Consider the following 25,708-nt stretch of genomic DNA (forward strand, 5'->3'; position numbering starts at 1 on the left):
AGAAGGAACATTGGCTTGGGTCTCACCTGACATTGCTGTTTTACTAAGTTAGAGCTACTTAACTAAGCTGGAGCATTTGACATCTCTGAACCTTAGCTGCCAAACTAAAATAGAGTAAAAATATCTATCCAAAAGGGTACTGTAAGATTAAAGAAGTTAACATATAAAACCCTCTACCAACATTCCTGTCATGGTAGGTACTAAGTATTTTCTCCTTTCTCCCATCCCTAATGGTTCCACTATCCTTGAATGAGTTTTAAAAATAAGGTCAGATAATCATACTACCTCATAAATTATTTACTATTAAAACACTAGATGAGAAAGATCTGTGAAGCAGCAATAATACATTTTAAAATTATCTATTTAGCACTTCTCCCCGAATTAAATATATCCTTATGTTATGAAAGATTTCCAAAAGAAGCTCCTAATAGAGTTTTTACAAATATTAAATGCTAAAGATACCTTTTAAAACTGAGAAAAATATTTGCTTTGACATGGCTTCTAAATTTAAAAAGATTTTAAAAGGCCAATGTTCAGTTATAAAAGTTTTATTTGTCAAAAAGGAAAGTTAGAAGCTATAAGGAAAAATTTTTAATGGCAAGCATTTAAAAATTTGTATTTGATATTCATTTTAAATCAACAGAGGTGACAGAATGAAATTGTAATTGTCATTTTTAGGACTTATGAGGGGGGGCTGGGATCCCTGGGTGGCGCAGCGGTTTGGCGCCTGCCTTTGGCCCAGGGCGTGATCCCGGAGACCCGGGATCGAATCCCACGTCGGGTTCCCGCTGCATGGAGCCTGCTTCTCCCTCTGCCTGTGTCTCTGCCTCTCTCTCTCTCTCTGTGACTATCATAAATAAATAAAAATTTAAAAAAAAAAAAAAAAAGGACTTATGAGGGGGAATTGAGAAAAGAATCCAATCTAGTCAACTTCTGTAGAGGAAGAATCAATTTACCACTGACTAAAGAAAACTATTTTTAAGAATGTTCAAACAAAATGTATCACACTCATATAATAGAATATCATTTGATAGTAAAAAAGAATGAAATGCTGATAGATGCTACTATGTGGACGAAGCCTGAAAACATACTAACTGAAAAGCCAGTTATAGAGGATCACATATTACATAGTTCCATTTAGAATGAAATGTTCAGAAGAGAAAAATCCATACAGACATAAAATAGATTAGTGGTTGCCTTGGGTTGGGAGTGTGGGGATAGATGGAAGGATCGAGGGATGACTATTATGGGATATGGGCTTTCTTATTTGACACAACGAAAATGTTCTAAAATGTGGTGATGGCTGCACAGCTCTGGGAATATATACCACAAGCTACTGAGTTGTACAATTCATACAAATTGTATGGTATGTGAATTATATCTCAATAAGGCTGTTAAAAAATAAGTAACAAATGAAAATAGAAAGGAGGGATTTTGCTTTTTTCAAAAATCAGAAGCAATATTTTGTGAGAAATTAAAGACCTAAAAAAATGGATACACACACAAACATACACATACACCATGTTCATGAAATAGAAGTTTTAGTATTATTAAGATATAAGTTCTCTCCCAAACCAATTTATATATTCATTGTAATATCCCAACAGGTTTGTTTTGTTTTGTTTTGTTTTGGTAGCGGATTCTAAAATACATGGAAAAGCAAGGATATAGAATAAAGATAATTTTGAAAAATTAACAAATTTGGAGAACTTACGTCCCGTGACTTTAAGACTTCTCAATCACTTGATGAGATGAGCACTGGGTGTTATATTATATGTTGGTAAATTGAATTTAAATAAAATATTTTTTTAAAAGAGACTTCTCATTAAGCTACACTAATCAAGACACTGGTGTAAGAATAGACATAGTCATTAGTAGAAGAAAATGAGAGTTCAGAGACCTATATATAAAGGGTTAATGGTTTTTTTTAAAGTGCTAAGACATTAAATGGCAAAAACAGTTTATGAACAAATAGCACTGAAACAATTAAACATCCATATTCAAACAAATAAACCTGACTTCTATCCCACAATTTAAAAAAAAAAATCAATTCAAAACCATGAAAACTAAATATAAAGTGTAAAAATAAAAAACTCCTAAGAGAAAACCTTAATGATCTTGATCCAGGCAAAGATGTCTTAGGACATAAGAAATATAAATCTTTTTTTTTTTTTTAAGAAATATAAATCTTATAAGTAAAAACAGATGAATTAGACTTCATCAAAATTATAAATTTATTTGAAAGACACTGTTAAGGAAAGGGCAGTTGAGCCCCAGGTTGGGGGAGAATATTTGCAAAACACATAAAGGATCAGAGTCCAAAATCTCAGGTGGATGCCTGGGTGGCCCAGCAGTTAAGCATCTGCCTTCAGCCCAGGGCTTGATCCTGGGGTCCTGGAATTGAGTCCCACATCAGGCTCCCTGCATGGAGCCTGCTTCTCCCTTTGCCTGTGTCTCTGCCTCTCTCTCTCTCTCTCTTTCTCTCTGTGTCTCTCATGAATAAATAATTTTTTAAAAAAGAATTCTCTTTCATAAGACAATAAGAAAACTGACTGAATTTCTTTAAAAATGGGCAAAAGATTTGACCAGACACTTCATCGAAGAAGAGAAATGGGGCAGCCCGGGGGGCTCAGTGGTTTAGTGCCGCCTTTGGCCCAGGGCGCAATCCTAGAGACCTGGGATCGAGTCCCATGTCGGGCTCCCTGCATGGAGCCTGCTTCTCCCTCTGTGTCTCTGCCTCTCTGTGTGTGTCTCTCATGAATAAGTAAATAAAATCTTTAAAAAAAAAAAAAAAAAAAGAGAAATGGACGATAAGCACATCACTGAGTGGTCATTAGGGAAAAACAAAATTATAATGAAATAGCACTGTCCATCCACAAGAATGGCTAAAATGAGTGATAATACTAAGAGCTGACAAACATGTGAAGTAACTGAAACTTTCATACACTGCAGACAGGAATGCAGAATAGATCTGCTTTAGAAAACCCCAGAGGAGTGGAGACATATGTACACATAGAGTGTGCATGAACGTTCACAGAAGCTTGTTTATGATAGCAGAATATATACACAGAAAGTTTACATCTACCTCATACTGGAAAGACCCCAAAAGTCCAATGAACCAAATATAATGGACAAAAACAGTATATCCACACAACAGAAAAAGAGCAATAAGCATCTCAAAAGTATTCTGCTAAGTGAAAGAAGGCTGGCGCAAAAGAGTATATGGAACATAAGTATGATTCCATCTATAGAACATTTGAGAAAAAGCAGAGACCAGGTCAGCTGTTGCTAGGGGCTACGGGTGTATGAGGATAAGCTTGATTAGCAAAGGGCATAAGTGAACTCTATGCGGTGAAATGTTCTAAATCTTGATTTTGGTGGTGATTATATGACTGTACAGATTTGTCAAAACTCAATCAAACCATACAATTAAAGAGTAAACTTTTTTATTAATTATATCTCAACAAATCTGACTTTTTTTTAAAGATTTTATTTATTTATTCATGAGAGGCACAGAGAGAAAGAGGCAGAGACACAGGCAGAGAGAAAAGCAGGCTCCATGCAGGGAGCCCGATGTGGGACTCAGTCCCAGGACTCCAGCATTATGCCCTGGGCTGAAGGCAGACGCTTAACCTCTGAGCCACCCAGGGGTCCCAAGAAATCTGACTTTTAAAAACAAAAACAGAGTTGCCTGGGTGGCTGAGTCGGTTAAGCGTTTGACTTGATTTCAGCTCAGCTTGTGATCTCAGAGTCTTGAGATAAAGCCCCATGTCAGGCTCTGCACCTAGTGAGGAGTCTGCCTGAAATTCTCTCTCTCTCTCTCTTCCCCTCCCTCCCTGCTCTCAAATAAATAAAAAATCTTTAATAATAATAAAAAAGTCTTTAATAAAATAAAATGATTTTAAAAACAAAAACAGAGGGAAGGAAGTCTACTTCTTCAAAAACTGAAAATAGTTATGTTTGAACCACCTTTATCTTCCCTTACTAATAATTTATCTACCTGCATCCTCTGCTACTGGATGAGTGAACATGAATGTTAATTTGGGAAGAAAGACAGAAGGAAAGTTTCTTCTAGACAGAAACCCAGGGGGAAAAGTCCTTTTCAAGTTCTATGAATTACATGAAGGAAAGACACAGAGGGCAGATGAGAGTATCAGAAATCAAAGATCAGAGACCTCCCCATCTCCTTTGGGTAGGAGGTAGAAATGGAAAGAAATGTGTGAAAACATTCTGACAAGTATCAGGTATCCTAAAAATATCTGCGCTGGAGGTCTACTTCTGGTCCATAGTCTGGAGAGGCAGTAGGCTTCTACTAAAGCCCAGTACTTGATGTCATGACATTCCTAATGTGGTGTGTAACCAAAAGCACAGCACTGACAGTGGAAGAAGCTGGATAGATGACGCAAGCACACCATGATAGGAATCCAGAAGTTTCTACCTGTTTTAGTGAGATAACAAAGTCTGGGCCAGGATAAAGACAACATAGTACAGAGAACTCCATGGCTACAGGCAAGTAGTAACCAGAACTATGGGTAGCATAGGCTTCTTCAGTGACAAAGAGGATAAATCATCACCTGACAGTCAGTCACAGGTCCAGGTCCTTGCAGCAAAGCCTTATAAAGACACCGTGGGTCTGCACTCTCTTTCCCACCTCTATAGTTATGAGGTGAGTCCAACCACGTGCCTAAAGACCCTTTTTGCCTGCACCCAAATTCCATCCAGCAGTGATGGCCGGAGTAAGGGAAAGAAACCTAAAGCACCATGGTATTGGAATGACACTGCTTACACTGAAGTGTTTCCTCCCCCTCTCCCTTTACTAAAGGTAGAAGGGAGAGGGCTTGTGAGGAAGAGGATGTGACAGACATGCAGAAACATTTCCTTGTAAACCCAAGAAGTAAGGAGCATAATTTTGCAACTTCACTTTATAACTGAAGCAAGGAAGTTATCATAGCTCCAAATCATAAACTACGAAGCCTATCTGCAAATTTAAATGAGGGAAGAAAACACGCTGAAAACGATCAGATGCCTTCTCAGTCCTCAAGCTGTAAACAGATTTCACCAAGAAGTATAATTCACAATAGCAGATGCAATGATTCTATTGATGCTTTCATTAGATGAGCAAAATCTAGATGTAAGTATAGGGCATGAGGAGAGCAGGGAATTTGAACATTATAATACTATAGATAGATTCCTGTTACTATGCCATATACACATTGTTTACACCTAATTCTTTAGCCAAGGGGGACTGAAACAGCAGATGTGGAGTAGAAGTGGCGTTTCACTATTACAACACTGAGAACCTGACATAAAGTACCACCCTATCTTTTCCATGCCAAAAACTAATGGGAAGTGAAATCTAGGACAATGGAAATCACAGATTTGATGAGAGGGTTTTAGAGTAATAGGCCTAACAAAGTTGTAGGCTGCCCATGCTTACACCCAACCAACTACCCGACTGCACATAATGATCAGAAAATAAGCAATACTGGATCTTCGGATACAATTTGCAAGACATTTTTATCAAGAAAAAGGGTAAATTCAGAGTATTATAACACAAGAAGAACTACTCAAGGAAACACAGGAAGAGTTCAGATAAATAATTCTGCAAAGTCTCAAAGATAACCATAGGAAACATGACTCCTCTTTTAAAAAATGAGCTCAAAGAAGAAAAACAAAGGTTCAAAGAAGAGATCATACAACAACAGAAGGAAATGAAAATCAAGCTGGTAGAACTCAGAAAAAAAATGAAGAGAAAAATAACATTATAAAGATAAAAGCCACCTTAAGAAGCAACCAAAAATAGAATCAATGAGACTACAAAGACAGACAAAGACATAGAGAAATCATATAAAATAAAACAGAAAAGACTAGCAATATAAAAATTTATAGAGAAGACAACAAACATGGAGGAGGGAGAAATGGGATTCAAAGAATATACAAAAGACGTTTTCAAAAAGGTTTATAAAGAAGAAAGAATAAATACAAATTCAAAGACATGACAGAGTAAAACTTTTCAAAATGAATAAAACCTTGAATTTGTAGGATGATGTTGTTTACAGAACTTTTAAGAATAAAGAGAGTTATGTGGAGATTTAGGCAAAATTAAGAAATCAGGCACAAGAAAGCAAAAACCTCAGGTCAGCCTTATTTCTCAAGGACAAAACTGATACATAAGACCACAGAGGAATGTGGTCCAAGTACTAAAAAGAAAAATGTTGCCCCCCAATTTTATACCCAGCCAAGATGTCCTTAAAGTATATCATATAAACACATCTTGTAGCATATAGAAGAACTTAACACCCTTTCTTTAAAAAGGAGGCATCTCTCTACAAATTGGTATGAAACCACACCCAAGAAATTGATAGCATTAATCATTTGTTAAGGAAAAAAAAAAAACCTCTAAGTGCATTTTGTAAATGTACAGAATATCTCTAGGAAAATATATAAGAAGAGAGGAGGGGTTGAGGGACAGGGATGGAAGGGAGGCTTGCTTTTTACTGTAAATCTATTCATACTATTTAAACTTTGTTCTGTATATGTTATATATTAAAAACTATAAAGGTGAGAAGTAAAAGGATCTATTTTCCTCTCTCATGGTATCATGAAGTCAATATTTACTTTATACCTTTCACTAATGGGCACACAACACATAACAGCTATTCTTCTAAAACTTCATTTTGGTTAAGACACAAATATTCATTTCAATTTCTCTGGTCATAGATGTCTTGATTTCATTTCCAGCACCCAATTTTGCAATGTATTTTAGACAAACCCTCTGTATCAACTCTTCCTAATCTGAAAAAGAGGCACCTGCATGAGCAATGCTGAAGATCTCATTTAGGCTAAAACTCTATGGTTTTATGGTTGCAAAGCCCTTTTATTTAAGATACACTTACTATTTCTGATATGGCAAATTCCAACATTCGAAAGGAACTTTGTTTTGCTCAGGGATAGGAAATTTTTAAGACCTTTCCTTTGACAAACAATAAAAATTAACAAATTAATTCAAATTCTGTGTGGGAATTAAAAAAAAACAGACCAATAATAAAATGACAAATGACATAATACTCTGGGGTACAAATAAAATTTCATACCTTTGAGGCAGACAGTATCACGGAAATGTTCTAAGCACTATGAAAATACTAAACTACTTTAAATTATTTTAAAACTATATTTAAAAAACAACCCAAAGACACAACATCTTTGTTTAGAAACCCTAACCCAGATATACAGATTTCATGTATTTAGTTTAAATAGACCTAGGACTCAAGTGCATGAAATCTACATTAATTATCACATGAATTCTGACCCACACTCTTGGCAGATGACCCCCTCTTTTCTTTACCCAAATTGAAGCCACAAGACATCAGTCCTCTTATTTTTTGGCATCATTGAACCATCTTTCCTTTACTGATATCTCACACACTGACTGCTTCCTCTGCCTCTGTGCACGTACAGGACTCCTATATTTTCACAGATGGGGAGTTGACCCACTATGCCCTCCAACCACCAAACTGCTTCTTTCCTTTATTTCTCTGATAGGCTCTAGAACAAGTGTTCGGTACCTTTTCTCCTACTGTGTAACTTTTTCTCATAACCTTCTACAATCTGGCTGCTAAAACAGTATTCTGAAAGTTTACAAATCTTCTTTAGCAATTATATACTCTTTTCTTAATTCTCATTACTGTTTACTCCTCACAGGAAGAAAGAACTCTCAGGAGGAGGTGATATTTATGACGAGGTCTGAAAAGTGAGTAGAAATTAGTTGGTAGCAGTGGGTGGGTGGTAATATCCAGAGGAAATATCCCAGAGGGAATTTCATGTAAAAAGTCCCAGAGGCAAAAAAGAGTTTACTCCTGTAACCAAGGTGCCAAGGACAAAAAACCAAGGTAAGCATGGTAGCCAGTTGGGGGGAAATGGGAAAACTGAAGGATTCCAATTTGAGAGTAACATCATCAACTTGGTCTTTTTTAAAGATCGGTCAGGCTACAGCTTGGAGAATGAATGAGACGAAACAAAAACGAAAACTATAGTAGTCTAGACAGCTGGTAGTGGGGGTATAGCTAGTCTATAATCATTAAGCAGGATACTCAGGAGTAGTATAAATTGGGGAAGGAAAGTAAAAAGTGTGAATAGAGACGTCATGAAATAGTCATGAAGAAAAGAGAGATGAGCTTATCAGAAAACCAGAAAAACTACCACCCAGTGTTGAATGCTCAGCCACAGCAGGACGTCATGCACAATCTGCTTCTGGTGTATAGTTTTCCCCAGCAATGCTCAGGTACATTGCGTGTTGTAGCCATAAAGAAACTGGCTAAGTTCATCTAAGTTTGAGAATAATGGAAGAACAAAGGGGTTGAGGAAGTTGAGGGTATATGTAAGCAAAATACTACAATTATAGGCCAGGGTATCTAAGCTGGATAAAGAATAGAAAAACAGGAATGGGATCCATGGATGGAGAGAAAATATAAGGACTAATGGTTATACTGAGGCAGAGAGATAGACCATGAACTGGTTGCTGGCCTTCAAATGCACAGGAGGGACCTTAGAAGTTGCCAAGAGGGAAGGGAGGTAGTGATATAGCCAGGTGATATGAACTTCAAAGAACAAGGGTTTTCCAAGAGGGAGGGGAACATGGCCTAGAACAGTACTAGAGGAAAAAACAGTCTTACTTCCCATCTCAGAAGGGCATGTATTATGGGAGAAAAACAACCACCAGGTTTCTGTGGAGGCAAGTAAGTGGCAGAATATTCAGAGAAAATGTCTGAGAATACAGGGCAGTTTGTTGACAACAAAGCAAGAGACAGAGGGCACAGTGGGAAGGGGAGAGAGGAAGGGGACAGATGATGTTGAAGAGTGTGGATGACTAGGGAGGCTTTCCAATGGCCCAGCTTCCCTCCACAACAATCCCACTTGCACCTGCTCCTCCCTCTCACCTGGACTACTGCAATAAACTAGTCTTCCAAGTGTATTTTTCTGGATCTCCAATTGGTTCTTCTCACTACAGGCAGAATAGTCTCTGGTAAACATAAACCTGATCACTTATAAAATTAGAAAGAAAGGGGGTAAAAACTATGAGAATGACCAAATAAAGGTCCTGACTGCTTTTGGAAAGTGTAAACTCCAAAAAAGATGTGTAATACTGCAACCTTCAGTACGTGAACATCATCTCAGCATTCTATAACCATTAAAGATTACACTCTATTTAAAGTATTGATATTTAAAGTTCAAATTAAACAGAGAAAGGCTATGCAACCCATCTTAACACACCATTTTCTGCAAAGATGCCCCCACCTAAAGAGGATTACTTAAGTTACTCATAAGAATGTTTATGATGTTTAAAACCACCCTCCAAAAACATGATTCTTTCTTACTTCAAGAAAGCATTTTCTCATATATAACAATCTACTGGTAACTTTGTACTTCATTAAAAGCATTTAATTGCATTTGTGGTACAAATAATGTTGATGTGGAATATTTTCCATGAGTTGTTGGGAACATTCAATTTTCCTATCTACGTAACCATAAGGGAAAAAGAAAGTGCACACCCAAAATTAATTTGACATTTGAGAGAGATTACTTACATCCTTTACCATTAAAAAACAAAAAAAGGCACTTCCTCAGAGGTACCTCATGACACAGTTAAAATGTTGTAACTCCATTTGCAATAACCACCTGCTAAATGAGTTTTTTCAACAGTAGGAATGTAAAACTTACAAAACAAAGTATTTGCCAAAAAGGTTTTCCAGAAATAATAAAAATTTGGGAAGATACAGGCTGTAAAAAGAGTTTCTGATTCACCATACAATTCTTCTTATTTTGTTATACACAAATTCTTTTTTGTCATGAAGTGTTAAAATTAGCATTGTGCAGAATTAGATCTAAGATAAAAATCAAGGTATTCATTCCACTACTTTAAAAAGACTTTTATCACATATTTTGCTTCTATTTCTGAAAACAATATGAAGGATAAAAAAGATCTCTTGATCAAGCTATAACTACTTTTCAGAAAAGAATAATTAGTGTCTGCTCATTAGACTTTCATAGCACATCTTAAAAATTATCAGTTTGCACAAAATATGGAAAAAGATGTGCAGTTTTCTGATTTGACTAGGCTGGAAAGGATCCTAGAAAAGCATATTCCAACCCAACCCTCTCCTCCTCCTATTGCACGTATAAGGAAATTAAAGAAACATATAAATTATGGAAGCAAGAGAGGCAATTATCCTACAATTCTCAGAGTATTTCACTGAAATCCACATGTCAAAAGCAAAAGTAACACTTATAATCTAAATACTAAGGTATAATGCTTCTCTATGGCAGATACTCTCTGCTTATTTGTACCTTGAAAGAAGACTATTCTAGAGATAAAGATGCTTATTGATTCTTTTTGGTTTTTATCTCTTAATTACTGCTAACAAAAATATGATTATTTAACTGTATATCAAATTGATGAGGTATGTCCAACATTCCCTAATAACAAAGGAATCTATAGGCCATGCAGTTAACTACATGGGGATATTACCACCATCTACCATCATCATAGCTCACTGACTTCTTCTACATACACTGAGTCTAAATATGTGAAACACAAACAAGTTTTTTTTTAAAAAAAAATTCTGTAGTTGCAATGTTGACAATAAGAAACATAACTTTCCTAAAATTTAGGTCTAATAACTTTGCTAACTTACTTGCTTTAATTTCTCAGGTAAAACATGATAAAAATAACTCAGACATTTTTATTAAATTATAATAATAATTCCTAACATTCTAATATAAACTACAGCACAATCTTAATTAGTTCTTAATATGATATAACAAATGTAGGTTTTCTTTATCCTGCTTTCCTATTTACTAAAATACTTCTTCCAAAATATAGTCATGATACCTCTACTCCCCTTCCAGAGGGAAATGAGATGCTAGTTTTCTGAAGACAAAAGGAAACAACCATTTTTCTTAAGTTTCTTCTTTACCACCATCGCCTTGGAAACAGTCTTTTACTTCTCTCCCAAAAAGATATGTAATAATGACAAAAACATCAAAGGGATTAGACACCATGATGGTGAAGATCTGTTAATCTGTCACAAAAGATTATATTAAATATGCATGTGTTATAAATGTAATTAAATATATCTCAAAGGATGTGAATTGCAAAAAACGAATTTTAGGTACTCATCTACAATCAGCCAGGTTAACTAGTTTCTCTTTAATTATCGCCTCATTAATTGATCAGTCACAACTGTAATTTCAGTCATATGGCTTAAAAAAAATCCTGCATTATTTTGCCTACATTTTAATTATAGTAGTAATTTTTTTGGATTGGTGTGATAAGGTCATTCTCTGCAGATAATACTGTAAATTATATCATGCTTAAGGAATAACTGTAAGTAGATGGGTTTAACATAATGAGCAAGCAAAACTGCCTTTACTTCTCCTACCAAATCTACCAAATCAAGATGGAATCTTGCGTTTTCACTGTAGTTTTGTCAAGAGTCAGTATGTCTATATTTGAACCTCAGGTTCACAAGCTGCCTAACTGCTTGTGCCTCTGTTCTCACATTTTAGATCTGTGCTCACAGAGTGGTTATGAGGAACAAAGTCAAGCACTTAGAACAGTACCAGGCATGTAATTAGCCCTCAGCAAATGCTGGCTGTTGGTGAACGTTCAGTAGAGTGATACTATGTCCTCCCCCCACAATGATGACTGTTCTGGATCTATTTTTCAACAGGCCTGCTTTTGCTTGTTCTTCCATTAATACCTCCTCCATTTTTATCCTTTTTTTTTTTTAATTTTTATTTATTTATGATAGTCACACAGAGAGAGAGAGAGAGAGGCAGAGACATAGGCAGAGGGAGAAGCAGGCTCCATGCACTGGAAGCCCAACGTGGGATTCGATCCCGGGTCTCCAGGATTGCGCCCTGGGCCAAAGGCAGGTGCCAAACCGCTGCGCCACCCAGGGATCCCTTTTCTCCTTTTAATTTCATCTCATTTCTACTAGCATCTCTTTTGCTTTTCCTCTGTATTTCACTACCACAGCCCCCCACAATGAAATCCCAGAACCTTAGATGCTGGTTCACCCACACAAGACCTAAGTGGGCTACACTACTTTCACGGTAACCTCTAAGTCCTCCTTCCTCCTACATTCCCATATGCTGCAACTGCGACGTGCCATTTCCTAATCCCACCCTCCTTTATCTACCCTACCCGGGACTATGCATTCTGGTTCTAGCTTTAGGCACACAAGCTACCCTAATAGCTCATTTCTCAAGGCCAATAACAAATATATTTGATATTCTATGTTCCTACCTACCAAGGATTACTCCTGGTTCTGCACTCTCTTCTTAACTTCTGTGGCCATTGATAATATTATTCCTAATACATTATAAAGATATTTATTATGTCTTTCTTGTACTGTAATACCAATAACATATATATGATAGTCTTATGTTTGAATTTTAAAACTGTAATACCAAATTTACTGCCAAAAAATTAGTATGTATTTTATGTCCTTAAAACTTCATGTGAATTATAGATCTAATAATAGAATATTTTATAAGCATGAACAAGAAAATATTTGTTGGAATGCCTGGATGGCTCAGTGGTTGAGCATCTGCCTTTGGCCCAGGGCATGATCCCGGAATCCAGGATGGGGTCCCACATCAGGCTCCTTGCAGGGAGGCTGCTTCTCCCTCAGCCTATGTCTCTGCCTCTCTCTCTTGCTGTGTCTCTCATGAATAGATAAATAAAAATCTTAAAAAAAGAAAACTTTTTGTCATGGTAAGGAGTGAGATACTGGAATTAATGCCCAAGAACTATTCACCACATCCATCCAGTGAATAAATTAACAACCAACCTTATACTCTTTAAGACCAAATTATATCTCAAGAAAAACCCTAGTAAATCTATTCATTAAGTTGATCATAATTTTTTTTTAAAAAACACACTTGGAATGAGTTGATAGGATAGCTTATAACAAACTGACATAACCGTACTAGTATGAGATAAGGTTTACCAGTTACCAGTATTTTTTCATTGCTTCTAACGGGAAAATGGTAAAGTCAGTTTCTATCATTTTAATGAATGGTCTGGGAAAATATTTCCTTTTACTCTGTTCCTTTTTTTGTGAAGTAATTTCGAATGTATATAAAAACTGGGGTGCCTGGGTAGCTCAGTCAGTTAAGCATCTCACTCTTGATTTCAGCTCTGGTCATAATCTCAGGGTAGTGGGGATCCCTAGGTGGTTCAGCGGTTGAGCGCCTGCCTTCGGCCCAGGGCGTGATCCTGGAGTCCCAGGATCAAGTCCTACATCAGACTCCCTGCATGCAGCCCGCTTCTCCCTCTGCCTGTGTCTCTGCCTCTCTCGCTCTCTCTGTGTCTCTCATGAATAAATAAATAAAATCTTAAAAAAAAAATAATCTCAGGGTAGTGAGATCAAGCCCCACATCAGCCTCTATACTCAACAGAGAGTCTGCTGGAGATCTTTCTCCCTCCCTCTTTGCCCCTTCCCCCACTAGTTTTCCCTCTCTAAAATCTTTTTAAAAAATGTACAGAAAAACTGCAGCAACAGTACATCAAGTTCAGATTTCCTATTTGTTATTAATTTTTGCAAGTTAATAATTTTGCCAGTTATGATGTTCCACTGCCTCCATTCCTAAGTACAGAGATGCCCTCTGTACAGTACCCCTCTGTACAGTACAACAAGCAAAATCAGTGCATTAATACTGATTCATTATTTTTTTTAAAGATTCCTGCAGGGAGCCCAATATGGGACTCGATCCCAGAACTCCAGGATCACACCCTGGGCTGAAGGTGGCACTAAACCGCTGAGCCACCCAGGCTGCCCGATTTCATATAGTCTTAATGCATGTTATTCAGATAAATAGCTTTTATCTTACATTGCTGATCACTGACAACGTAGTGCTAATTCAAAACTCCCCTGGACAGCTTTTGGTAAGACTAATAAAGCAACTTTTAAGTATTTTTATATGCAACGATGTGGATGGAACTAGAGGGTATTATGCAAAGTGAAATCAGTCAGTCAGAGAAAGACAAATACCACATGATTTCACTCACATGCATAATTTAAGAAATAGAACAGATGAAAACAGGGGAAGGAAAGGAAAAATAAAATAAGACAAAAAGAGAGAGGGAGGCAAACCACAAGACACTCTTAACTACACGGGACAAACTGAGGGTTGTTGGAAGGGAGGTAGGTGGGGGGAAGGGGTAACTGGGAAATGGGTGCTAAGGCAGGCACTCGATGTCATGAGCACTGGGTGTTATATGCAATGGATGAATCCCTAAATTCCACCCTTGAAACTAATAATACACTATATGTTAACTAAATTAAATTTAAATAGAAAATTTAAAAGATATTTTTAGTCATAATGTCCTATGAAGTGTTGATAATACTTGTATTTAAAAGTTCTCATGTGCTTAGAGTAGCAGATTAAAGTTATTCCAACTATATAAAAAAAACTCCATTACGTCCTTTTAGGAAACAAAATCTACACAGGAACTAGTATATCAGAATGAACAACCCATTCCCCCCACACACATACACATACATTTAACATAGCTCATTTACAAAAAGTGAGAAAGAATTTTTTTCTTTTTTATTTTTTTAACTTTTATTCATTTATGATAGTCACACAGAGAGAGAGAGAGAGGCAGAGACATAGGCAGAGGGAGAAGCAGGCTCCATGCACTGGGAGCCCGACGTGGGATTTGATCCCGGGTCTCCAGGATCACGCCCTGGGCCAAAGGCAGGCGCTAAACCGCTGCGCCACCCAGGGATCCCAAGAATTTCAAATGAAATTAAAAATGCCACTTAAAAAAATGCCACTTAAAATTCTATCCCATTTCTAGGGTTTCACTTTCATGTCCATACAAATAAAATTATCTATTCAAGTTGTTAGATTAATCCTTTTCATTCTGATGACTGCGAACAAAGTAAGACCATTCTATTATTTCTAAAACTGCTCCCAAACTGAAAGGAGAAGAAAACTGGCACTTTTCCAGGAGCCTTGAAAAGGGGCATGGCCAATGTAATATATCAGTTTGGGTAGCAGTTACCAGAAATAACATACCTATCATGGCCAGAGAGAAAGCTAACAAGTAAAGAAGACTGGACACTGATGAGGAATAGCTCAAGAAATTAATGAGCAAACTGTATTCATTCTTGAAGACGTCCAGAGATACATACTGAAACAGAAATAGTGACATATTTATATTTTAATTACTTAGAAAGCTATAAAAAAACTGGTGCAGCCACTCTGGAAAACTGTGTGGAGGTTCCTCAAAGAGGTAGAAATAGATCTGCCCTACGACCCAGCAATTGCACTGCTGGGGATTTACCCCAAAGATACAGATGCAGTGAAATGCCGGGACACCTGCACCCCGATGTTTATAGCAGCAATGTCCACAATAGCCAAACTGTGGAAGGAGCCTCAGTGTCCATCGAAAGATGAATGGATAAAGAAGATGTGGTCTATGTATACAATGGAATATTCCTCAGCCATTAGAAACGACAAATACCATTTGCTTCGACGTGGATGGAACGTGGATTATGCTGAGTGAAATAAGTCAATCGGAGAAGGACAAACATTATATGGTCTCCTTCATTTGGGGAATATAAAAAATAGTGAAAAGGAATAAAGGGGAAAGGAGAAAAAATAAGTGGGATATATCAGAAAGGGAGACAGAACATAAAAGACTCCTAACTCCGGGAAACGAACTAGGGGTGGTGGAGGGGGAGGTGGGCAGGGGTGGGGGTGACTGGGTGACGGGCACTGAGGTGGGCACTTGACGGGATGAGCATTGGGTGTTATTCTATATGTTGACAAATTGAACACCAATAAAAAATAAATTTATTTTTAAAAAAATTAAAAAAAAACATTTCAAGCAATGATACTTTGAAACAAGGATCAACTCAAATCAATTCTCATGACAGATCAGATGCATGGAAAAAAGCCAAAAGAGTATGAAAAATCTTGGTTTCTCTACCTCTTATAGCCAAGGATTGACATTTCAAACAGCTTCTAAAAGTTTACTATAACTGGAACATAATAAATCTCAAGGGGACTTGGATCAATAGCAGAGTACAAAATTTACATAAAGTACTCATCTGTTAACCAGTAGACAGAAGGGTTACAGTAACTGTTTGCAGTACTGAACTCCCCAGCAGAAGCCTTGAGCCAGCATCCCTTCCTAAACATCCCTTTGGAAAAGGGCCCTTCGAACCAAATAAGATTGGACTTGATTTTTTAATATAGGTAATTCTAAATTATTATGGGTGGGGAGTAGACCAAAAATACAGAGAAATATCTATATAACCAAACATAAGCTAAACAGTATAGTCATGCCTTCTCCTAACTCAACTAAAGAAAAATACTTTCTTTATGGAAAATATTTCTACAGAAAAAAACACACATCATTAACTCTAGTGTAAAAAAGCTAAGATCAATCATTACAGAAAAACTAAAATTATTAACCCTTCTGTGAGGGGTGAAGTAGGAACAGGCATAAAGATCCAGTCCAGTGACTACAAATTCTACACAATCATTGCTTTCTTTTTTTTTTTTTTTGTATATTTTATTGGAGTTCAATTTGCCAACATATAACACTCAGTGCTCATCCCATCAAGTGCCCCCGTCAGTGCCCATCACCCAGTCACCCCATCCCCCCACCCACCTCCCACAGTCATTGCTTTCAATGAAGAAACTGTCTTTAGAAAGCTCCTATTAAAATCCACACTGTCTCGAAATTAACTCATTTGTACACGAGCACGCATATTAGTTCATTAGGTTATGCAACTTTCGCTTTAGAGGAGTCATTTTTGATAAAAGGATCTGGGAAAATTTTTTAAAAGCAGGTACTGGGAAGGAACTGGGAAGTACAGAAGTCCTTACAAAAGTAGAGGGTGAGGTCACAAGCATATTAAAGAAAGAAAACAACAATCCCGTTATGGAAAATTTCAAATATATACACCAACAGCAAGAACAGCTTAATAACCCTCATAGTTCCAGCACCTTAGTTCAAAACTTATCCACTTATTAAGCCAATCTTGTCTCACATATATCCCCACTGATTCCCCTAGCCTGCTCCATGACTATTTAGAAGCAAATCCCAGGCTTCTTGTTCTTTCATCCATAAATTCAATGAGTATTTTTTCTTAAGTTGAGTCTAAAGTACTATGACATGCATGAAGTTTTTGGCAACAAATCAATCAAAAAAATAATTTAATATTCAGTAACAACAGTTATCTCCTTTTTCTTCCACACATCCATTTTGGTTTCTTTGAGCCTGAGAAGGGAGGGAAAGGTGGAGAGCGGGCAGTGGAGCAGGCAGCTGTAAAAGGTTACCTGAAAAATAATCAGTAATCACACACACTGCATATTGTGCTTTCTATAATTTTTATTCACTGAAGGATGAGGTCAGAATGAAGTGTTCCCGTTAGCCTGGGTCACAAAAGTAATTCAAGATGCATATAAAAATGCTTATTATCATTCAAGTTCTCTAAACTCATTCAACCATTCAGCCCTTTGCTTTTTGATAAGACTGCCAACAACTATGCCAATTAGTGTCAATTGCGATGTTAGATTTCATAGCATCCGCACCTGCCTACCAGTTAGCTTTAGTAAGCAAAAAGAAGTGACCAGTGATTACAAGTTTCAGCAACACTAAACTCTCTGTTTCTTCATGAACACTGGCAGCTCTACAAATTCACCATTCGGCTTTTTTTTTTTTTTTAAATATATATTTGGCAGATTAGCTTCTATAGAGGACTTCTTATATTTTTGGAAAGAGAGTAGGTTTAGCCATTATATTTTAAACTATAACAGTAATATTTTTTTAAAAAACCTGCAGTTTCATAACTAGGGAGAATCTAATTTATAATAAATCTAGTGAATTATATATTTACTTAAAAATTTCACAAATGCTAAGTTAATGCACATCATTTAAACAAGTGGTTATTTTTTTTAAATCACCTATTCATATCTTAAATGAGTGTTCTCACTTTAGAACAAGATTTTTGAATTCAAATTTGTCTTTTTAAATTTGTCAAATATTAAAGCACATATAAAAGAGCAAAGTGTAATTAACATGGAAGAAAGCATGAACTTCTGAAATCTGATATATATCGTCATATTAATTAAAGTATATATTTCATCTATCCTTTGTAAATTTTAATTGTTCATAATTTAAACGCATGCAATACTTCTGAAATATCCAGAACAAAATATAATCGTTATTTTATCCTCAGATCAAAATGCTTCACTTTGGTTTGTTATAATTAATAGCATAGTATTTTTAAAAATTTCACAACTGATTTCATAGTATTTTTAAAAATTTCACAAATTGCATGTAGCTGATGAAAGCTACTGGAAGTAATATAGTGGTTAAAGACAAAGTGCATTACTAAAGAGAAATAAAAATTGCATGTCAATATCTAAAAGTATGGGAGATGTTTATAGTGTAGCACATTCTATCTAGTGTCATTACTTAAATTGCTACTTTTCCTCAACAATCTATTCTCCAGCTCTAGCAAGTAAAACAAATGGTAATTTTACCTGCCAAATTTGGCATAAAAAGGGACAAGCAACTTCATTAACAGAACAATGCTTTCAATATGATTTTTTCCCTTTTTCCACCCAGTGCCAAATAGTAGAACAATTCAAATCAAGAAATCTAAGCAATTACCTCCTCTTGTTGAAGTTTTACATGGTTGAATAAGCAAATGATACTAGAATGCTAGCAAGAATATCCTCCCTCCCATAAGTTAGTATATGTCTTCTACTGTGGCTTAATGCCAAGCTAGTATGCTATACTCAACAAAAAGGAAACACTTCCCCCATTGAGATAAAATTCTCAAGGTGTGGTACAGTGTGGTGTGATAGGGATATAGGACCATTTAAAACCAATGGAATAGAATAAACCTAGGAGATTTGATTTAGATTAAACTTTTAGTTAAAACATCCATTAATGGATGGAAAAATCCAACCAGTAGTGTGGACTTAAACAGAACAGACCTTTCCTCAATCTTTGATAAACTAATGGAACACCACACCCACTGCCAGCAATCTTGCCAATCACTATCAGCTCTCAGACTTCCTTGGTGTTTTTAGTAGCTGGCTATAAACCAAATCATAAATTTCTATAAATTCTGTTTCAAATCTGATCACAAAAACAGCAAGCAACAACTCTTCTATTAATAATGCTGAACTTGTATACTTAAAGAGATACATTGAAGCTAGTTCTCAAGTAACCATCCCTAGATTTAAAAGCTAAACATAAGCATTTTTGTCCAACTGGGTAAATTTGGTAACTAAATACAAATTTGTCTATGGTTATTTACAACAGAGCATTGTGCTATGTTTAATCTCCAGCTGGTTCCCTTGCTCTTGTTCAATATGATGACCATGCATCACACATCTAAACACAGTCAGCGGTCTTTATAAAAAGCCAAGTAACAAAATAGGGCAACAGCAATACATAACTATCATCATACTGGCATGATAAATATGGCTGAGAGCAATTAGATCCATGAGGAGTCATGCTCAGTCATTTACACTAAATTTTAAAATTTCAAGCAGTATCTATTTTGGAGGGGATTCAAAGACTAGTTAAAAACAAAAAGCATCGTTTATTTTATAATTTCCTTCTTAGAAGTAAAATACCTTAAAACAAAACACTGGATCGGAATAGAAGCTCCAATGGTGAGAATACCCAGATTATGAATCCCCTTTGGCTATCTTTGAGCGGTCTAACATTTGTTACTTGTTCACAAAAATTAAGACTAAATTAAAGGGAACACACAATGAGTGCCCACTATCAATTAGATATTTTAATAAACACTAAACTCACTGAATTCTCAGAGCAATCAATCCTACAACAGAGGTTTTTAATCACATTTTATAGAAGACAAATCTGAGGCTTGGAGGAGTTAAAATAACTGCTCAGGGCTTCAAACTAGCTAAGTAGCATATCCAAACCTAGGATGATCTGATTACATCTCACCTGAGCCCATTTAGGAATTTGTAGATAAAGTCATTTGGAGGGACAATGCAACAGCAAGAGTCGATTTTTTTTTTTTTTTTTCTGCAAAGAATGGTTACTATAACCATTCTTTGGTATGGTAATTCCATGATGTCTGGAGTTTTAAACAAACATCAGTATAGTGTCTACTTGAGAAGAAAACAGCTCTACATGGAGAAGGTAGAGATTTCCCAAAGAGTCTGATCCCTTCAGCCCTGCAATTTAACAGTATAAGCATGCCCCCCCCCCGGGGGGGGTGATGGGAAGGAGGGAGGAACTGCAGGATTCATGTGATTTCAAACCACAAAGTGACTGGAGGGAGGGTAGGGACCACAGCCAGCAGCTCATGAGCCACACTTGACAAAATTTCCCCAAGATGATTCACCAAGCAGTGAGGGGATTACCCTACAACAACGCTCCAGGTACTCTATTCTAGCCTCAGAAAGAGCTTCATAAAACAAATGAATAATATAATTCCAACCAAGAATATTAGAATCTTAGAATATGAACAAGTCTTGCCAATGTGAGTGTACAATTATTTTTAGTCTTATTTTTAAAGCTTTTCACACATTTCTCATACAATGGAAAAGAACTGCTGTAATGTAAAAGTTACTTTAGATTCTTTTCAATAGCACATACTGTATATTTGGGAGGAGGAGGGAAATGGTTTCTCAAGTGCCTACTACATGCCAGACACTGTACTAGAAACTTTACATACATTTATTTCATTTGATTTTTACAAAACCCTGGAGAACATTAACCCTATGCTATACATGAGAAAACAAAGGCTCAGAAAAGAGAAGTTACTTCCACTGATTTTATAGCCAGCAGTTCCAGGACTGAGTACATACTAAAGTCTATCTGACTTTTGGCCTTTATGTTTTCCTGAGTACCAGGGCCTATCTCAGAGTGGGTGAGGGATACTCCCTGAGTCTTCTCAAGGTTACACAACTGCTAAGTGGCTAGTAATAAGGTTTATCTGTCTTCAAAAACTGTTGCTTTAAATGCAATGTTACATTATTAATCCTCCACCACCCACCTACTTACCTACCCCCAAACTAAACCTGTTAGTAAATACTGACAGTTAATTTTTATAACTGAAGATAATGGAGAAAGAATATGATTGCCTGTTTCCCTATATCCAATGTGACTGATTTTTCTTTTTTTTTCCTGATATTTCTTTTTTATAAGATGGCCCAGTATGCAGATGAGAAAACGTGATTACTTATTAACTTCAAATGTTACATATAGGATCCCCTAACAAGTTGTCTTGCAAATTGATATAAAAGAAAATTCACAATGTTCTGTCCCTTGTGTTTGACATTTTATATTCTTACCAAGATTTTTAGAACATTTGTAGGAAATAAAGACTGTGAAATGATGTAACACTGTACTAAGGCAGAACAATTAAAAGAACACCTTAAATAAATTATATCAATAAAAATTTTAAACATTAAATTTACTAAATTTAATGATATATTCCTGATTCACATGTCCATAATTCTAATACTAGGATTTCCCTCAACATAGTGACAAGTCACAAAACATGTAACGAAGAACACAGAGATCAATTCCCAACAATACTGTTAGCCCTTTGGTGAAGTCCCTTTCTGACTTATGCCAGCATAGCTCAAAATATATTTTTTTAAATTGTTTATTAAAGGCTTTTTTTTTTTTAAAGATTTTATTTATTTATTCATGAGAGCCAGAGAGAGAGAGAGAGAGAGAGAGAGAGAGACAGACAGACACAGGTAGAGGGAGAAGCAGGCTCCAATGCAGGGAGCCCGACGTGGGACTAGATCCTGGGTCTTCAGGATCTGGCCCTGGGCCAAAGGCAGCATTAAACTGCTGAGCCACCCGGGCGGCCCCTATTAAAGGCTTTTTTAATCTTTTTTTCACATCTTCAACAGTGATACATCTCTGACCATTAGTGTTAAAAACTGGCAGTTATGTACCGCTAAGTCCAGTGACTAACATGGGAAAGATCAGTTATGGCAAAGCAACTAGGCAGAAATACAAGCCTGAGAGCTACAGATTCTTGGGTGGAATACTGAAATAACAAGACACCAAAAGAATTTGTGGGATATACTGCTATGTATTTTTCAGTGTGATCTGAGGCTATGGGACAATTTTAAGCTTGAATCATCTAAATTAATTTTGTCTTTCCATAAAAAGAAAAAAGTAGTAAGAAGTTAGAGTTTTTTTTTGTTTGTTTTTTTTTAGGATTTTTTTTTCTAACAAATCAGGATGTTTGTTATATGAAGAAAAACTTTTAGAGATGCAAACCTGTGCCCATGAGTAAACAGACTAAAACTCCCTGAAGCATTTCATCCTAGATACAATGAATGACCAGGATTCTGGGAGGGGTCACAAACCCCTGAAATGTAATTAGAATTGTGGGCACAGAAGATAAAAGCTGCCTTGATGATGAAGCATGCCAGACCCTAGACACACGAGCTGAAGAAAGAGAAGAAAGACCATCATTTTCAGGGGAAATCCAAGTAGCTAGTCTAATGAAAATGTAAAGATTTAGGGATAATTTTTTAAAGACCCCCAAATGGTACTAGTAGGATATAGTTTTTTAAGTATATAATTATACTATGGAAAATATGTTTTGATCCCCTCAGCAGATTTACTGAAAGTATATCATGAGCCATGCACTGTAGGGAAAGTAAATCAAAACACTATTTGAATTATAGCAACCCTTATTAGTTTGATTTGCTCTGCTCTTGTGGTTCATATTATAAGCTTCTGAAACAAATGCCCTGTTAACACATTTACTGGTTCTCACCTTATGCTGGCATTCAAATTTCGGGCTTAGAGAATTATTCTCCAAGTTTACACCATAATTTTGGTTCATGCCTCCCGTAAGCAAAATATGCAAACACACAGCTGCTCAAATAGTCTGGCTGAACAACATCTATTCCACAGATCCCAGACTTCTACCAATAACCAGCACTGATACAAAAGGAATCTTAGTGAAGAAAGCTATGTTTTCTTAATAATAACAGTTGTATAAACAGAAGGTCTTCTCAGTTAAAGGGAAACCAACATCAAACAGCAGTAAAACATAGAACCCTAAAGCCCTCTGTCTTTGAAGAAGCCTGTTTGAAGCGAGGTGTTTCTAGTTATGGGTGAATGAAATGAGAATTCAGTTGCAACCAGCGGACACCCAGTCCCAGGAAGGGCTAATTAGATCCATCTGAGAAGCACGTCTAAAACTGCCTCACACATTTCAAAGGCAGGCACCAGTCTGCCTTCTGCAGAGACATCAAAACCCTCAGTCACAAATGACGCACATCGGGACTCTATGACAATATTATTTTTATGGACTACAAAGCTCCATAAAAGTAATGTTACGAGTTTACATGATTTCATTACTGAAAAATCAGAGTTAAGGCAGAATATTTTATTTCTATCTGAAATTTCTTTCTGGCCTCTGACTCTATTTTTGTACATCTTTCATAAGACCTCAAAAACAGAGGAGATACATCAATATTTCAAGTGTTTCAAATATTTGTGGGCTGGAAGTAGTTAAAAAGTTCATTAAAAAATTAGCCATAGCTGCACAGTTAACTTTTTTACTGGGGAAAAAACAGGCTTTTGATGTTAAGACTATTGAATAGTTAATAAAAGCCAGCAGAAGCAGCTCAAAAGTTTAAACACTTGTTGGTTTGACAAAAATATTCCATTTAACAGCCATAATTTGGACTACAAAGTGGTAGAAGAAAGTTATATTCAGATTAGGAATATTATCCCAACAGAATAAAGCAGTCTCAGTGTCTATCCTACCAAGCCTTTTTAAATTTCTGTACTTGGTTATGGCGAGCTCATATAATCCTATTACAATCACACCTTTTTTCTTAAGGAACACTATAGAATGTAATGGTAGGCAACAACCTCTCTAAATAGAAAAAATTTAGTACTTCAACTTCTTTTGTTAGTTTTCTCAAAACTAATGCCATCCTCATATTCATTAAACTTGAGTTTCTTCTCACTATAGAGAACCCAATATAAAGAGAAGGACTAGCCATTAGGAGACCTGGGGCTTCTGACTTTGCTCATGTAATAATCTTAGGTAAGGCCCTCAGCCTTCTGGGCTTGATATGCACTCTGATATAGACAAGGAGGTGGCCTAGGGGAGTCAAAGACTTATAACTTCTGGAAAACAGTATGGAGGTTCCTCAAAAAATTAAAAATAGAACTACCGTGATCCCTGGGTGGCGCAGCGCTTTAGCGCCTGCCTTTGGCACAGGGCACGATCCTGGAGACCCGGGATCGAGTCCCATGTCGGGCTCCCGGTGCATGGAGCCTGCTTCTCCCTCTGCCTGTGTCTCTGCCTCTCTCTCTCTCTCTTTGTGTGTGACTATCATAAATAAATAAAAATTAAAAAAAAAAATAGAACTACCACATGATCCAGCAACTCCACTTCTAGGTATTTATCTGAAGAAAATGAAAACACTAACTCAAAAAACCTGTACTTCCATGTTCATTATAGCATCATTCACAATAACCAAGATATGGAAACAACCTAAGTGTTCACCAATGGGTGAGCGGATAAAGAAAGTGTGAAGCATGCACACACATGCAGAGAGGAATATTATTCAGCCATAAAAAGAGGTAAATCCTGCTATTTGCCATGACATGATGGCATGCATTATGACCTTGATGCATTATGCTAAATGAAATAAATGCATTGATGCATTGACCATTATGCTAAATGAAATAAATCAGAGAAAGGCAAATACTATCAGATCTCACTTATATGTGGAACTTAACAAAGTGAAACAAGACAAAATACCACATACACAAACTCATAGATACAAAAAATGGATGGATGCTTGCCAGAGTTAGGTGAAATGGGAGAGGGGGTCAAAAGGTAATAACTTGCAGTTGTAAAATAAATAAGCTATGGGGATGCAATGTACAGCATAGTGACTACAGTTAATACTGTACCACATTTCAAGTTGCACAAGAAAAAAATTGTAATTACATATGATGATAGATGTTAACTAGACTTACTATTGTGATCACTTCACATTAGTATATACAAAAATGGAATCATTGTTATATACCAGAAAGTAATGTCAATTATATCTCAAAAAGTAATTAAAACAAATAAATTCCATGCTCAACCCAGAATTTTTATTTATAAGTATGTATGTATGTATGTTTTTTTTTTTTAAGATTTTATTTATTTATTCATGAGAGACACAGAGAGAGAGAGGTAGAGACACAAGCAGAGGGAGAAACAGGCCCTAAGCAGGGAGCCTGACATAGGACTTGATCCCGGGTCTCCAAGATCATGCCCTGGGCTGAAGGCGGTGCTAAACCGCTGAGCCACCCAGGCTGCCCTGTATGTATGCATTTATGAGAGACAGAGAGAGAGAGAGAGAGAGAGAGAGAGAGGCAGAGACACGGCAGAGGGAGAAGCAGGCTCCCTGTGGGGAGCCTGACCTGTGACTCAATCCCAGGACCCCATGATCATGCCCTAAGCCAAAGGCAAATGCTCAACTGCTGAACCACCCCAGCATCCCAATCCAGAATTATTTGAAGTTAGGCAGTGAAGATAAGCAGAGCGAAAAGAATACTTCTGTCCACAGGAATAAGGGGAAAGGCAGTCATTGTACAGTGAGCCGAACAGAGCAAAGCTAGCCCGCAGAACAGTGT

The 25,708-nt window shown here is 36.6% G+C and overlaps 1 protein-coding gene and 1 long non-coding RNA gene across 7 annotated transcripts in view; one reads left to right on the top strand and one right to left on the bottom strand.

Annotated features, from left to right (window-relative positions):
- PCCA (propionyl-CoA carboxylase subunit alpha) overlaps positions 1–25,708 on the bottom strand; it is a 461,536-nt gene that overhangs the window by 97,451 nt on the left and 338,377 nt on the right. The window lies entirely within an intron of this gene.
- LOC144287776 (uncharacterized) overlaps positions 1–25,708 on the top strand; it is a 64,537-nt gene that overhangs the window by 28,153 nt on the left and 10,676 nt on the right. The window contains exon 3 of the long non-coding RNA XR_013355531.1: positions 7,702–7,750. This is a non-coding gene — a long non-coding RNA (uncharacterized LOC144287776). The remainder of the gene's footprint in view (positions 1–7,701; positions 7,751–25,708) is intronic.

The sequence above is a fragment of the Canis aureus genome, chromosome 17 (assembly GCF_053574225.1).
Source record: "Canis aureus isolate CA01 chromosome 17, VMU_Caureus_v.1.0, whole genome shotgun sequence".
In the NCBI taxonomy this organism is placed as follows: domain Eukaryota; kingdom Metazoa; phylum Chordata; class Mammalia; order Carnivora; family Canidae; genus Canis; species Canis aureus.